Genomic DNA, 17,467 nt, shown 5'->3' with positions numbered 1-17,467 from the left:
AATTTATGCACAAATTTACATACACAAGAAATTACACACATAGACACACACATTATAGAGTATATATAAGCAAGCAACTGAACTGCCAGAAATAGTCAATTTGAGAAGTATTTAACCATAAAACTCAGAGTTGCAAAAAATGTTGGTAGTCTAATAATACTATAATTCTCTAGTTTTTTTTTTCTCATTTTATAGACTAGGAAAATTTTTTAAACCACTATAATAACAACGAAAAGTAGAGACAAAATATTAACTTTTACATTATATCTTTTGTATTTCCAGTTTAGAGCATTTAAAAAAATAAATTGCCATCTCTTAAGACCATCACCTAGTAAAAGTTCATGAGCATATCAAAGAAAGTAGAATTTAAAAATAGCAAGTTGAAAATAAAATCCACAGGCAAGACTTGTGAGTACACATTTGAGTATAGATAACTTTGGAAATTTATGTTCACTTACATTTTCAAGAGTTTATGTATTTGCATATGATTATATATTTCCTTGTGTAAAATCCCAACTCATACAGCAGTGCATTACTGTCAAAGGTTTCATAATTACAAAGTCTGTTGGCAGTAACACTGTAGAATATTCTCATTAACAAAATCCTCTCTGGGAACTCAACATCAAATACATCGAATATCCAGTGCTTAATCTATTATTGCCATCAGGTGGCATTTTTACTAGTTGAAAAATGAAATTTCTGGGGCACCTGGATGACGCAGTGGTTGAGCATCTATCTGCCTTTGGCTCAGGGCATGATCCCAGGGTTCAGGGATCAAGTCCCACATCGGGCTCCTGACAGGGAGCCTGCTTCTCCTTTTGCCTATGTCTCTGCCTCTCTCTCTGTGTCTCTCATAAATAAATATATAAAATCTTTTTCAAAAAAAAATAAATAAATAAAAAGAAAAATGAAGTTTCTGAGTATTAGGTATATGTAGGATTACCAGATTATTTTGTTTGTGAATATCTCCTGATAGAATCCGCCAAATATTCTCAGGTGTGCAGAATAATAGAAGGATAGTATGTCCGACAGTGTTACAGAATGAAACAATTTATTTCTCTTAGCTTAATGCAAGTCTGATACCTGTATTTATTTTTTAGGAATGACAAGTGAATTTTATTGGATTCATTTTGGAAGGTAATCATAGAATCATGGATTTTTCAGAGCAAGGAGATCTCTGCACTCAGTGAAACTCTGTACTTCTTTAGTTTTGGGGCTTCAAAGCATAGGAAAACTTTTAAGATAGCAACAGTAACAACAAAAAATAAGAGGTTGACATAACATTACCAACCCTATTTTTTTAATTAATGACATATAAAAAACAAATGACCAGCTCTTAAGACTATCCTTTTGTAAAAGCCCAGGCATTTCTACAACAAAAAATAAGAGGTTGACATAATATTACCAACCCTATTTTTCTAATTAATGACATTTAAAAAACAAATGACCAGCTCTTAAGACTATCCTTTTGTAAAAGCCCAGGCATTTCTACTACCAAAACTATCTGAAAGACAGAATATCTACTTGAGGATGGTCATTTAATTACATTATTTTAGCCTAAGGAAAAGTACTACCACTCATTTTGTGGCTGAATTGGCCTGAGGACCAATGTTTGATGTCCACCTTGTTTATTCCACTTAATGTGTAATGTAGGCATCCTGCCACCCTTGGAATCCAAGGCTGATACTTGTTCAGCCTTCAAAATTCTAAAAACAGAGAGCTCACCTGTTCATCACAAATCATCCTGACCCATGGTAGACTGCTCTAGTTTTTCAAAAGTACAAAAACAAACTCAATATCTCTTTCTTAAAATTGAGCTAAATATTTTTATTTCTGTCACTCTGACTCCCAGTGCTTACTGTATGATTCTGGTTAGGCTTCAAGTATGTAAATGTGCCTTGTTTCATAATTGTTATCTTCTCCAAGTATTTAATCTACAGCCATCTTCTTCATAACACACTCATTTATGTACATTTATCTATTAAACTGTGACCATATCTAAATGGTCACATTTAGCTTCTATGCATGTGCCTTGACCTTTGCAGGGGACAATGGGAACAGCAGTATTCCACAATGTGAACTTCTTTTTCATTGAATGCAGCTAACATTAATATTCATCTTTTTTAAAGCCCTCGTCTCACATTGTAACCTTATTTTGAACATACAGTCAAGTAAAATCTGAGGATTGATTTTTTATGAGTGTCTATTAATCCCAAGCTACCCAACCATGTTATTTTATTAACCTAAATTCAGAATATTATATTTACCCTATTAAATTCACCTTCTGAGTGGTGACCCTTTGTTCCCTCACAGTTGAAATTGTTTTAAATCTTTTTTTTTAATCTGACATATTGATTGTCCTCCTCCTTTAATGTCAGCAGAAAATTTGATAAGCATGTGTACATTCAAATAATTGATACAACATGTTGACCAGGACAGGGCAGCATGCCAATACAGAACTTCCACTGTGATAGAATTGAACTTTTAAATCAATATTCTTTGCATGTTCTTATTCAATTAGCTACAATTTTTCCCATTCTATAATTGAACCCCAGCTTCTCCTATGTGTTCTTGAACTAGTGAGAATCTTTGCCAAAGGCCTTGTTAAAATCATGTATTATTTCTTCAGCACCCCCTCCTACTTGGTCTCCATGCATCTTCTCTACATCTTTAACCATTTATCATAAAACAGGCAGATTAATCTTTTAAACATGTAAATGAGATCATTCCACCTTGCTGTTTTATGCCTTCTACTGTACTTAGAATAAATCTCAAATTCATTACCATGATCTTATTTTAATTTCTTGAAAATGAGAGACTATCGTTTGCACTTGAGCCTTAAGACTTTCATTCCCCGGAAGCCTGAGTTGCTCAGTGGTTGAGCAACTGCCTTTGGCTCAGGTCATGATCCTGGGGTCCTGGGATCAAGTCCCACATCAGGCTCCCCACAGAGAGCCTGCTTCTCCCTCAGCCTATGTCTCTGCCTCTCTCTGTGTGTCTCTCATGAATAAATAAATAAAATCTTAAAAAATAATAATTTTTTTTTTAATTTTTATTTATTTACTTATGATAGTCACAGAGAGAGAGAGAGGCAGAGACACAGGCAGAGGGAGAAGCAGGCTCCATGCATCGGGAGCCCGATATGGGATTCGATCCCGGGTCTCCAGGATCGCGCCCTGGGCCAAAGGCAGGCGCCAAACCGCTGCGCCACCCAGGGATCCCAAAATAATAATTTAAAAAAAAAAATTTTAAAAGATTTTCATTCCCTCTGTCTTACATGCTTTTCTTATTATCCTTCACATGCTCACTTTTCATGATCCTTAATTCTCAATTTAGATATGACCTCCTAAGAGAAAGTTTTCACATCACCCTGTCTAACCTAAGAAGTAATTCCTATCATTTCTCTTCTTCTCTTCTGTTTACCTTCTTCTGCCCCTCTACTTCTACATAACAGTATCCTCTATTTCATTCATTAGGACTTAATACAACATAGCATGATTTTGTATATTTATTTTCTCTCATTATTTAATTGCTATGATAGAATCTAAGTCCTAAGAGAACTGGGACTATCTTGTCCATCCTTTTATATGCAAAGTCTGGAACACTTTATATGTATGAATAAAGAAATTCTTTAATTTATTTCCTCTTTAGTGACACAACAAAGAAAATATCTGTATAAAATTACTTTGGGGATGTTGTATTTTTATAAACCTACATACTTTATATTATAGTCATTTTCTAAAATCCAACCTCTTGATCTTCACTCAGCAGTTTCTAGACTTTTTTCCTAATCGTTTAGGAAAATAAATTTCTTTTAAAAAATTGCCTTTATTCAAAAACTGTTTTTAATTGTTTAAAATAAAATACTTTTCTTCAGTGATATAAGGTGAAGCATGACAATGACATCTCCTGAATGTCACTAACTAATTGCTTTCACCCCAAGCATTTTCATAATCAATGAGGGAAAAAAAATGTCTTTTTTTTTTAAAGATTTTATTTATTCATGAGAGACAGAGAGAGAGAGGCAGAGACACAGGCAGAGGGAGAAGCAGGCTCCATGCAGGGAGCCCAATGCAGGACTCAATCCTGGGTCTCCAGGATCACGCCCTGGGCTGAAGGCGGCGCTAAACCCTGAGCCACCCGGGCTGCCCAAAAAAATGTCTTTTGACCATACTTACTATACTATAATATGCAAGTGAAAATATTTCTTCATTTTTAATCATACAATTTTATGGCTGAAACAGACTTTAAAAGATTTCTGGCCTGTATCATTTTAAAAATGAAAATTAAGATTACAGTAAGTGAATTACTCATGGTTATTTACACAGTGTATAAATGAAAGCCAAGGAAAACTAACCTCAGCTCCTAGTTCAGTGCATCCTTGCTCACCTCTGCTTTAGACTCACCTTTTTTGATAAGAAAACATTCCTTCCTCTTTATCTAACATGTCAGAACTTCAAGACTTATTATTATACTTATATAAATTTATCTATAGGACAATCTCATAAGGTAGACATTGTTTGTGGTTGTTTTTAAATCTTTTAATGCTGCTTTATAGACAGAATTTGGTAATCTCTTGTATTTAGCATTTTTAAAAATGAATTAATGCATATAGGCAAAAAATCTCATTAATGGGGATGATGCCTTTGAGAACCTACCCCTCCCCAACATTTTTTTCATTCAATATCTTTAGGATAGAAATCCTTCCTTATTAAAAAGGCATAGTATAATTTAAGTCACTCTTGATAATATGTGGGCATTTTCATGAGCATACATTATTTTTTTTTAAGATTTTATTTATTTAGTTATTTATTCATAGAGACACAGAGAGAGGCAGAGACACAGGCAGAGGGAGAAGCAGGCTCCATGCAGGAAGCCCGATGTGGGATTTGATCCCAGGTCTCCAGGATCACACCCCGGGCTGCCGGCAGTGCTAAACCACTGCGCCACCAGGGCTGCGTGAGCATACATTATTGTAATGCAATTTGGATCACATTCTGTTTTTCAGTCTCCCTGCATATTAAGCCACCAATAATTTTTTTGCTGCACAAGACTACCCATACCCCTTCTACTGTTTACTTCCTCTATTATATCTAGGGCTACAAAACTTCATTGATTAATTTACCAGGGTTGGGGCGCCTGCATGGCTCAGTCAGTTAAGCGTTGCACTCTTGATTTCAGCTCTGGTTGTGATGTCAGGGTTGTGGGATCAAGCCTGCCTCAGGTATCTGCTTGAGATTTTTGCTCTCCCTCTCCCTCCTCTGTTTGTCCTCTCGCTCAGGTATGCCTGTGCTTGCTCTCTCTCTCTCTCTCTCTCAAATAAATAATACCTTTAAAAAAAAATTAACTGGAGTCGATCCAGTGCCTGGCCCTAGTGATTTGCAAAAATAGTTATTAAATAAGTGAATAAATACTAAGAGTAGATGTTAAAGTAATTAGGCCATATTTGGGTCATGAGTTGAACCACTGAGTTCAAAGACTTTCTGATGATCTTTTGGGGGTGTCTTGGAAGTTGGTACCAGCATTTCTACCCTGAGGTTAAGTAGAAGAGAGTTGACATCTTATTCCGGATAAGAGTATATGTTGAGGCAAGAGGCCTTAGCGTAATAAAAATAATTCATGTGTGAAGTGCATCAAACATGCCATCAACTCCTGAAAACTTGGCTTCAGTAAAATGTTTTAGGAATAGCCTTGCTTTCATCTCCTCTTCATCCAAGGGGAAAAGCAACTTGAATGATCTTTAATTCTTAAACAGGCAGCTTAATCAGAAGATAGGCCAGGAATGGAAGGAATTTCAATTCATTCTTTCCACAGTTTAATACTGGGGGTATTTCAGAGGCTTTGTCTATGCAGAATGAGGTGCTACAGCCCCATCAGTCTAGCTGTCCAGGTATCCCAATCTAAATCTGTTTGATAATCATTGTGCATGGTTATTTAGCAGGGCAATTTTTTCTCAGACATATGGACATATATTTTTATAGTAAATTACAATATGCACTTATATACTTAGAAAATAGTTAAATAACTATCTTTTAAAAATTGATTATGTGGGTTTGAGAAGCTGAGATACTGTATTGTTTAAGTTTAGATGGAATGGAATGTTGTTCATTGTTCCATTTCACTTTAGGTGTCCATAAGCTTTCTAAAATTCAAACTTCTCATCACATTGTGAGAATAACGATAGTTACCTCTTAGAGTTGTTATGAAGATTAAATTATGCAGCATATGCAAAGTCTCAGAATATTTACTTGCTTGAAAAATCTGTGTAATAACTGCTTCTCTACTTTTCTTTCTCTCTTCTATTCCCTGTCCTCTTTCCCTCCTTTTCCTGCCTTTTTAAAATAAAAAGGCTAATCGACATTTGTTTATTTATTTTTCTGCATTTTTTCAGCTCTCAAAAAATAAAAGTGGACATTTAGCTTACATTGTAAAGTTTAATGTCTTTATATTTCCAAAGTAATATATAATGTAAAAGCCATATAGATGTGTGTTTATATGTATGTGTATATATATGTGTGTGTGTGTGTGTGTGTGTATATATATATATAGAGAGAGAGAGAGAGAAATTTTTATAAATCCTATTTCACCCAACCCCCTGCCTATCTCCCCTCCAGTAACCATCAGTTTATAGCTAACATTTATTAAGAACTTAGGTTTGATGGAGAGTAGTACAAGACCTGGAGTTAAATTCTCTCCTTTGAAATTCAGCACCTCGTATAACCCTGTGACCTTAGACAAGGTACTTCTCTCTGCCTCAGTTTTTTCTCCATAAAATAGGGTTAATAACTATCCCTCCTTTGTTGTAAGGATCAAATAAATTAATCCTATTAAAATTGCCTGCAAATGGCCAACAGACACATGGAAAAATGTTCAATATCACTTGTCATCGGGGAAATACAAATCAAAACCGCAATGGGATACCACTTTACACCAGTGAGAATGGATAAAATTAAGATAAGAAACAACAAATGTTGGCAAGGATGTGGAGAAAGGGGAATCATCTCACACTGTTGGTGGCAATGCAAGCTGGTACAGCTACTCTGGAAAACAGTGTGGAGGTTCCCCAAGAAGTTAAAAATAGAGTTACTCTTTGACCCAGAAATTGCACTACTGGGTATTTACTCCCAAGATACAAATGTAGTGAAACATTGGGACACCTGCACCCCAATGTTCATAGCAGCAATGTCCATGGTAGCCATACTGTGGAAGTAGGCAAGATGTCCATCAACAAATGAATGGATAAAAAGATGTGATTTATAATGGAATATTACTCTGCCATCAGAAAAGATGAATATCTACCATTTATATTGACATGGATGGAACTGGAGAGTACTATGCTGAGTAAAATAAGTCAATTGGAGAAAGACAATAATCATATGGTTTCACTCATATGTGGAATATAAGAAACAGTTCAGAGGATTATAGGGGAAGGGAAGGAAAACTGAATGGGAAGAAATCAGAGGGGAAGATAAACTACGAGAAACTCTTAACTCAGGAAAACAAACTGATGCTGGAGGGGAGGTTGCTGGGGCATGGGGCACTTGGGTGATGGGCATTAAGGAGAGCACATGATGTAATGAGCACTGGGTATTATACGCAACTGATAAATTATCTAACACTACATCTAAAACTAATGATGAACTGATGTTGGCTAGTTGAATTTAAATTAAAAAAATAAATTTAAAAAATTCTTACATCTTTTCTAGCACACATTAAGGGTTTAATAAATGTTAGCTATTATTATAATGTTTATTATAATTTTATTACTCTATGTTAGATATTATGCCCCGGACTTTGAAAGCATTGTCCCATTTAGTTCTCAATATAGCCCAAGACTGTCCTATAGATGAATTTAAACAAAGTATAAAAACAGACTTGAAGCTATGACATATTAGATAAAGATGAAGGGATGTTTTCTTATCAATCAAGGTGAGTCTAAAGCAGAGGCAAGCAAGAATGCACTGAACTAGGAGCTGAGGCTGGGTATTTTTAGTTCATAGGTGAAGAATCTGAGAATTAGCAAAATGAAATAACTTTCATCAAGTATGCATTGGGAGGAAGACAACCTGTGGGGACCTCATGACCTAACTCCTAAACAGAAACCCATTACATGGCATTTGCCATGTATGGTTCTCCCATGACACCTAAAACTAAACCTTCCTAGTAGAACTCATTCATATTCAAACCATAAATTTGGGTGGTTGATAACATGTTTCCTTTAGAGACACAAACTTGGAATTTTTAATTCCAAGTTTTTCAACCTTTAATATAGTATCTTCATCATTAATTTTTTGTTTTTAATTTTTTAGTTATAAGCTTCCTTGATGTCATCATGATGTTGATTTACTGTTAACATCTAAAAGCATAATGTTGTATACTGCAATTATGCATACATTTGTGACTCTAATTTTAATATAATTGGTTTCAGGTTCTGTAATGAGAATAATTAATAACAATATTTCTGCTCTAAAAGTTAATATGCACATTTTCAATTTATTATAAGTAGGTTATAAAACACTCTGAATATTGATATTTTATGGTAAATAACCCTGGGTTGGTAAATTGTATATCCCCAAGCAGTAAGTGACATGTTATTATAAGCTTTCTTACTCCCATATCATCCCTCCCTTACATATGAAAAAGATGCACTTTAAATATAGATTATTATGAAGAGCTTCCAAGAGAATAATACAATAATTCTAGATTTTAGCGCATCAAATTTGATTGCTTCATAAACATTGTTTGGGGCCTTCATGCTGGAAGTTCAGCTGTTTTATAACAGTTCAGATCTTCAAAACAAAAGACTTAAAATGCTATTCATCATCTCAGGTCCTAGATGACTATAATTCGTACATAAGTATCTCCAAATTGTTCATGGTAAAATTAAATAATGCAACAAAATCCAGTTGTCTGCCTATTATAGGGAAACTGGCATTGTCTTGGCCACAGGCAAGGAGGTATTCTTTGAAAGAAGCACTTGAGTGTTACCTACGCTGATTTCTGTTAGGATCTTCCCTAAGGTGGGAAAAGAAACTAGACTGGTACGCTACCCTGCATTTCTACCTACTGAGTTAGCATTAAGGAGAAGGAGATAGAAGAGGGAAAAGATAAAAAAAGAAGAAGGATGGAGATGATAAGTTAAGGGGTCCCTTAGATGCAAAAGCCATTCCATTTTGGCCTTTCTATGACCTCAAGCAGTGTATCTGTAAGGGTAAAGTAATTCAATAAACCAATCCATTCTAAGGTTAATTTCATTTACCTTTAGCAATTATGTGGCAACCAACATTTTCTATGGTGAAAATATTTCATTGATGAACACCAGCTGATTAGATGGTCTCATTGAAATAGATCTTCCTTATCGCTGCCACAGTGAGCTTTGAGTTCTCCTTAACTTGGGCACCCTCTGATGACTGTAGTACTGATGGTAAGAAAAACTAGAAAAATGTATTAAATTTAGAATGCTGTACCATGTTTAAACTGGGACTTTTGGCAACCTGGTTTTTTAGCCTTGATTATTGCTTCTATTCACAGTAAATTTCAAATGTTCATTCCTTTTAATATTCAATAATTAGTGTATCTTTCATAGCCAAAGAATGAAATGTGCAGTCAACCAGAACAATAGCTGGGGGTTTGATAGATGGCCAAACCCATGACTGGCTTGACTTATTTTTAATTAGGAAGTCTGCTTAAATAGGCAAACTTTTGTTTCTGAGCAATAAAATGTTGATGGATGACTGGATAAATAATTTGTAAATATTTAGATCAATTAAAACTTAATTAACTAAGAAATATTTGGACAGTAAAACTGAAAATATTTAACAGTGCAGGGCTTTGATTCTCAATAAAGAAGTAAATTTTTCTCATTTGAATAGTTAGAAGTATTTAAACTGAAACTTACTGAGTTTCTGAAGTAACATTTTTAGTAGATACTCTCTGCCACTTACTATATAGTACTAAAAGACATTATTGGTGATAATCAACATCTCTAGAAGATCTTATAATAAAAATCTTTAAAACTAGTCAGATCAGGCCATGCTATATTGGTTCTTAGTAATATGGATAATTGTGAGTTGTGGTATAATTAATAATTGAAATTCACAGATATACAGCATAATTGTCACGTATTTTTTTTCTATCCCTTTTACAAAACCTGTTATTGTATAGATAATAGTCGGGGTTATTATTTTGTTAGGCATTTCTCCTTCCGCTCATCCCATAGTCCAATTTGGGGTCTATATGACTGAAAAGGAATGTTTATGAGTAAATGAATGAAGTGCGCAGATTTTTCAAAAATCAAGAGCATTCTAAGAATACAGTTCACCTGAAAATTGGCAACCAAGACCAGATGGGGATCCAAAGAAGCTTAATCAGACAGTACTTTTAAAAAGTCCGTAAAGTTGAAAATTAACACTTTGTATTTTAACTAAAAAATAACGTTACTAAAATATCATCCCTTTTTGTTTCATTGTTGTAATTCAGTCAACAAATACTAAAATAATTTTGACTTTTTCCAATTTAATGTTTAGAGAATGGAGATCCAGTCTTACCTCCTTACACAGTCTTAACTGTGCTTTATGTTTGCCTGCAATTTTGGTGAACAATCAATTAGGTGTTGCCATTCAGTTGAAAGAGGAAGAGATTTCTGACTTGCAGAAAATGTCGACTGTAGGGAATCACTCTAATCATGTCACTATCCATCCTTTCTCAAGAGCTTTTGTTTGAGAAGTTATAATATTATAGAGCAGATACATGCTCAGTTATGGTTCAGAATTCAAGATCTAATAGACTACCTTTAGTCATTTGAATACTATTCAAATACCATTTGAATATCATTCAACTTACCATTGGTAAGTTACCACTTACCGAAAGACATATCCACCAAGAACCTATAAATATGACCTTATTTGGGAAAAGGGTCCTTTCTGGTTTAAATTAAGGATCTCAAGATGAGATCATCCAGAGTATGCAGTTGAACCCTTAATCCATTGGCAAGGATCCTCATAAGAGACAGAGAAGGAGAAGCACAAAGAGGAGAGGCAATGTGACTACGGAGGCAGAAATTGTAGTGAGGTAGCCAAGGATTGCCAACAGCCATCAAAAGCTGGAAGAGGCAAGGAAGGATTCTCCCCTAGAGCCTTCACGGTGAGCAGTCTTACTGGTACCTTGGTTTTAGACTTCTAGCCTTTTGAATGTAAGAGAATAAATGTATATTGTTTTAAGCCTCCAAATTTTGTGGTAACTTGTCTACAGCCACCCTAAGAAACTAGTAGACAGTGCAGTTCCTTTCCCATTCTTTGTTGACTACTTTCATCAAGAAGAAATAAAACCATCTAGGTATCAGCCAAAATCAGATATTTTTATAACTTTATTTTATTAGGAAACTAAGTATGGAGAGGGATAGCCTTGATTAAATGTGTGATTATCTGTGTGAGTTTGTGACCTGCCCTGCATTTGCCTCTGGTGAGCATAATAGGGTTTTAAACATTACATAGTATGATTTGATGAAATAATGGAAAAAAGGTAGCTGCAGAAATTCAAAAAGTCACCTTTTCTTTTCTTCAGCACTTCCTACCTCTAACTTGAAATAGCCCTCTGTAGGCCTTCTCTAAAGTAACTGGGATTGGCCCTTTCTTCATAGGGCAGTGATTTGAAGTGATTCAGGGTAGTTTCTTGGCCCCAATCCCTCTCTCTGGATTTCTTTCTTCTAGGTCATTTTCCCTGAATTTGACCCCTTTGTCTGGCACACTAAAGCCCTAGAAAGTAGCAATTATCACATTTAGAATGTCTGACCTACCTGTGGCTGTAACAGTTCGACTGTGGTCTCTCATGCATTGTTACCTTTCATGTTATGACATTTCCTATCTGACAAAATCCCCTGTGCTAGTGAGGGCCAGATTCCATTGTCTTCACAGGCAGCACCTTGCACTGAGTAGGCGCTAATCTGCACAAGCCATCTACCTCCTAGCTGACATATATTTTCTGTACCACACTAGCTGTTTTTTTACTTCACAGCTATAATAGTGATCCCTTGACAGAACAAAGCATGCTTTAGGGCTCAGAGGTTAAATCTCAAATTCAGGGCTTCATGAAAAAGGTGTGTGTGTGTGTGTGCGCGTGTGTATGTATGTGTGTTTTCCAAGACCAAAATTATGTTGTTAGATATTATATCAGAGAGTAAATTCTGACCTAAGCACTAAACCCTTACTGGATGGTACTGAAGATCAGTAATTTATCCCTGATATGTATTTAGGCTATACACCAGTTATGATCAGAGTATTAATTGGCTGCCAAACATTTGCAGTGTTGTTTATCATTTAACATTTCACGTTTGTTCATTTTTTCATAGCATTTACTGTCTGCCACCCACCTTCACCGAATTCAGGGCCTTTGTTGTGCTGTAAGCAATCTCTTAACTTGGCCTCATAAAATATAGATTAATTATACCTTAAAAATCCTTCTTTTAAGTAGCCCACAATTATGTTCAAAAGCAGCGATGGGGCAGTGTAACAGAGTCAACAAGTGGATTTCCTTATTTTCAACCTCTGATTACTTTGTTCTACTGTTTTCAAATATTATCATCATTAATGAGGGCAGGTATATATGGATAGGTGCTGAATAAATATTTGTGGAATAAGTGAAGTTGAATAAATATATGAATCAATGAGGTGATTCATGAATGAAAGAACAAAAGAATGCAAGAGAAACAAACTAGATTTTACCAGTTTATGAGGTAACACTTCCTCCTAAATATTCTATTCCTTGAAGTAGGAAATATATTTTTAAATTTCTAGAACAAGGAAGTGCCCTGCATAAAGTTGTCTATTAAATATGATGTTTCTCACTTTAAAACATGCATCGAAGAAGTATTGTCTCTTACTTCTTATATAATATTTTCTTTTGATATCATCACCACTGTCTAATTTCAGAACATTGTTAACACCTTAAAAAAGGAACCCTGCAAGGATGCCTGGGTGGCTCAGTCAATTGAGTGTTCAACTCTTAGTTTCAGCTCAAGTCATGGTCTTAGGTTCCTTGGATCCAACTCAGGGTTAGGCTCTGCACTCAGCAGGGAGTTTGCTTGGGATTCTTTCTCTGCCTCTCCTTCTTCCCTCCCTCCGCTCACACACATGCACTTTCTCTCTGTCTGCCTCCCTCCCTCCCTCCCTCTCTCCCTCTCTCTCTCTCAAAAATAAATAAAATCTTAAAAAAAACAGGAACCCTATACTCATTAATAGTCAATTCCCAATTCTCCCATTCCTTGACAACTACTAGCCTATTTTCTATTCTCTATGAATTTGCCTATTCTGAGCTTTTCATATAAATGGCATTGTACAATATGTGGCCTTTTGCAACCTGTTTCTTTCACTTAGCATAATAATATCAAGGTTGATCTATATTGTGGCATGTATCATTATTTTATTTTTCTTTATGGCCAAATGGTATGCCATTGTATATATTGATGTAGGGGTCCAAATTCATTCTATTTCCATTTTTTACAAATTGTTTTTTTTTTTCTTTTCCCTTTCTTTCTTTCTTTCTTCCTTTTTTTTTTTAAATTGATGTATAATTGCCATACAACATTGTATTAGTTTCATGTGTACAACATAATGATCCATTATTTCTATATATTGAAAAATAATTCTTCAATAAGTCTAGTTAACATCCATCACCGTCCATAGTTGTAGAAATTTTTTTCTTACAATGAGAACCTTTAAGATATACTTAGCAACTTTCATGTAAGCAATACTATATTATTATTATTTTTTAAAGATTTTATTTATTTATGAGAGAATTTATAACGGAGAGAGAGAAAGGCAGAGACACAGGCAGAGGGAGAAGCAGGCTTCATGCAGGGAACCCAAAGCAGGACTCGATTCCAGGTCTCCAGGATCACACCCTGGGCGGAAGGCAGCGCTAAACCGCTGAGCCACCCGGGCTGCCCGCAATGCTATATTATTAACTGTAGTTACCATGCTCTCCATTATATCCCCATGACTTTTTTTTTTTATTGGTGTTCAATTTACCAACATACAGAATAACCCCCAGTGCCCGTCACACATTCACTCCCAACCCCCGCCCTCCTCCCCTTCTACCACCCCTAGTTCGTTTCCCAGAGTTAGCAGTCTACGTTATGTCTCCCTTTCTGATATTTCCCACACATTTCTTCTCCCTTCCCTATATTCCCTTTCACTATTATTTATATTCCCCACATGAATGAGAACATATAATGTTTGTCCTTCTCCGACTGATTTACTTCACTCAGCTTAATACCCTCCAGTTCCATCCACGTTGAAGCAAATGGTGGGTATTTGTCATTTCTAATAGCTGAGTAATATTCCATTGTATACATAAACCACATCTTCTTTATCCATTCATCTTTCGTTGGACACCGAGGCTCCTTCCACAGTTTGGCTATTGGGGACATTGCTGCTATAAACATCAGGGTGCAGGTGTCCCGGCATTTCATTGCATCTGTATCTTTGGAGTAAATCCCCAACAGTGCAATTGCTGGGTCGTAGGGCAGGTCTATTTTTAACTCTTTGAGGAACCTCCACACAGTTTTCCAGAGTGGCTGCACCAGTTCACATTCCCACCAACAGTGTAAGAGGGTTCCCTTTTCTCCGCATCCTCTCCAACATTTGTGGTTTCCTGTCTTGTTAATTTGCCCCATTCTCACTGGTGTGAGGTGGTATCTCATTGTGCTTTTGATTTGTATTTCCCTGATGGCCAGTGATGCAGAGCATTTTCTCATATGCATGTTGGCCATGTCTATGTCTTCCTCTGTGAGATTTCTGTTCATGTCTTTTGCCCATTTCATGATTGGATTGTTTGTTTCTTTGGTGTTGAGTTAATAAGTTCTTTATAAAAAAAAAAATAAGTTCTTTATAGATCTTGGAAACTAGCCCTTTATCGGATACGTCATTTGCAAATATCTTCTCCCATTCTGTAGGTTGTCTTTGAGTTTTGTTGACTGTATCCTTTGCTGTGCAAAAGCTTCTTATCTTGATGAAGTCCCAATAGTTCATTTTTGGTTTTGTTTCTTTTGCCTTCGTGGATGTATCTTGCAAGAAGTTACTGTGGCCAAGTTCAAAAAGGGTGTTGCCTGTGTTCTCCTCTAGGATTTTGATGGACTCTTGTCTCACATTTAGATCTTTCATCCATTTTGAGTTTATCTTTGTGAATGGTGAAAGAGAGTGGTCTAGTTTCGTTGTTCTGCATGTGGATGTCCAATTTTCCCAGCACCATTTATTGAAGAGACTGTCTTTCTTCCAATGGATAGTCTTTCCTCCTTTATCGAATATTAGTTGACCATAAAGTTGAGAGTCCACTTCTGGGTTCTCTATTCTGTTCCATTGATCTATGTGTCTGTTTTTGTGCCAGTACCACACTGTCTTGATGACCACAGCTTTGTAGTACAACCTGAAATCTGGCATTGTGATGCCCCCAGCTATGGTTTTCTTTTTTAAAATTCCCCTGGCTATTCGGGGTCTTTTCTGATTCCACACAAATCTTAAAATAATTTGTTCTAACTCTCTGAAGAAAGTCCATGGTATTTTGAGAGGGATTGCATTAAACGTGTATATTGCCCTGGGTAACATTGACATTTTCACAATATTAATTCTGCCAATCCATGAGCATGGAATATTTTTCCATCTCTTTGTGTCTTCCTCAATTTCTTTCAGAAGTGTTCTATAGTTTTGAGGGTATAGATCCTTTACATCTTTGGTTAGGTTTATTCCTAGGTATCTTATGCTTTTGGGTGCAATTGTAAATGGGATTGACTCCTTAATTTCTCTTTCTTCAGTCTCATTGTTAGTGTATAGAAATGCCACTGACTTCTGGGCATTGATTTTGTATCCTGCCACACTACCGAATTGCTGTATGAGTTCTAGCAATCTTGGGGTGGAGACTTTTGGGTTTTCTGGGTAGAGTATCATGTCATTGGCGAAGAGGGAGAGTTTGACTTCTTCTTTGCCAGTTTGAATGCCTTTAATGTCTTTTCGTTGTCTGATTGCTGAGGCTAGGACTTCCAATACTATGTTGAATAGCAGTGGTGAGGGTGGACATCCCTGTCTTGTTCCTGATGTTAGGGGAAAGGCTCCCAGTGCTTCCCCATTGAGAATGATATTTGCTGTGGGCTTTTCGTAGATGGCTTTTAAGATGTTGAGGAATGTTCCCTCTATCCCTACACTCTGAAGAGTTTTGATCAGAAATGGATGCTGTATTTTGTCAAATGCTTTCTCTGCATCTAATGAGAGGATCATATGGTTCTTGGTTTTTCTCTTGCTGATATGATGAATCACACTGATTGTTTTACGGGTGTTGAAGCAGCCTTGTGTCCCAGGGATAAATCCTACTTGGTCATGGTGAATAATTTTCTTAATGTACTGTTGGATCCTATTGGCCAGTATCTTGTTGAGAATTTTTACATCCATGTTCATCAGGGATATTGGTCTGTAATTCTCCTTTTTGGTGGGGTCTTTGTCTGGTTTTGGAATTAAGGTGATGCTGGCCTCATAGAACGAATTTGGAAGTACTCCATCTCTATCTTTCCAAACAGCTTTAGGAGAATAGGTATGGTTTCTTCTTTAAACGTTTGATAAAATTCCCCTGGGAAGCCATCTGGCCCTGGACTCTTGTGTCTTGGGAGGTTTTTGATGACTGCTTCAATTTCCTCCCTGGTTATTGGCCTGTTCAGGTTTTCTATTTCTTCCTGTTCCAGTTTTGGTAGTTTGTGGCTTTCCAGGAATGCGTCCATTTCTTCTAGATTGCCTAATTTATTGGCGTATAGCTGTTCATATGTTTAAAATCGTTTGTATTACCTTGGTGTTGGTAGTGATCTCTCCTTTCTCATTCATGATTTTATTAATTTGAGTCTTCTCTCTCTTCTTTTTAATAAGGCTGGCTAATGGTTTATCTATCTTATTAATTCTTTCAAAGAACCAACTCCTGGTTCTGTTGATCTGTTCCACAGTTCTTCTGGTCTTGATTTCGTTGAGTTCTGCTCGAATCTTTATTAACTTTCTTCTTCTCCTGGGTGTAGGATCTATTTGCTGTTTTTTCTCTAGCTCCTTTATGTGTAAGGTTAGCTTTTGTATTTGAGTTCTTTCCAGTTTTTGAATGGATGCTTGTATTGCAATGTATTTCCCCCTTAGGACTGCTTTTCCTGAATCCCAAAGATTTTGAACAGTTGTATCTTCATTCTCATTAGTTTCCATGAATCTTTTTATTTCTTCCTTAATTTCCTGGTTGACCCTTTCATCTTTTAGCAGGATGGTCCTTAACCTCCACGTGTTTGAGGTCCTTCCAAACTTCTTGTTGTGATTTAGTTCTAATTTCAAGGCATTATGGTCTGAGAATATGCAGGGGACGATCCCAATCGTTTGGTTTCGGTTCAGACCCGATTTGTGACCCAGTATGTGGTCTATTCTGGAGAAAGTTCCATGTGCACTTGAGAAGAATGTGT

General features: G+C 36.2%; 1 protein-coding gene across 13 annotated transcripts in view; it reads left to right on the top strand.

The window, feature by feature from the left end:
• Positions 1-17,467, top strand: part of CNTN4 (contactin 4) — a 927,650-nt gene that overhangs the window by 625,984 nt on the left and 284,199 nt on the right. The window lies entirely within an intron of this gene.

Source organism: Canis aureus, chromosome 19, assembly GCF_053574225.1.
Source record: "Canis aureus isolate CA01 chromosome 19, VMU_Caureus_v.1.0, whole genome shotgun sequence".
Taxonomy (NCBI): domain Eukaryota; kingdom Metazoa; phylum Chordata; class Mammalia; order Carnivora; family Canidae; genus Canis; species Canis aureus.
This window is presented reverse-complemented; position numbering and strand designations above follow the sequence as displayed.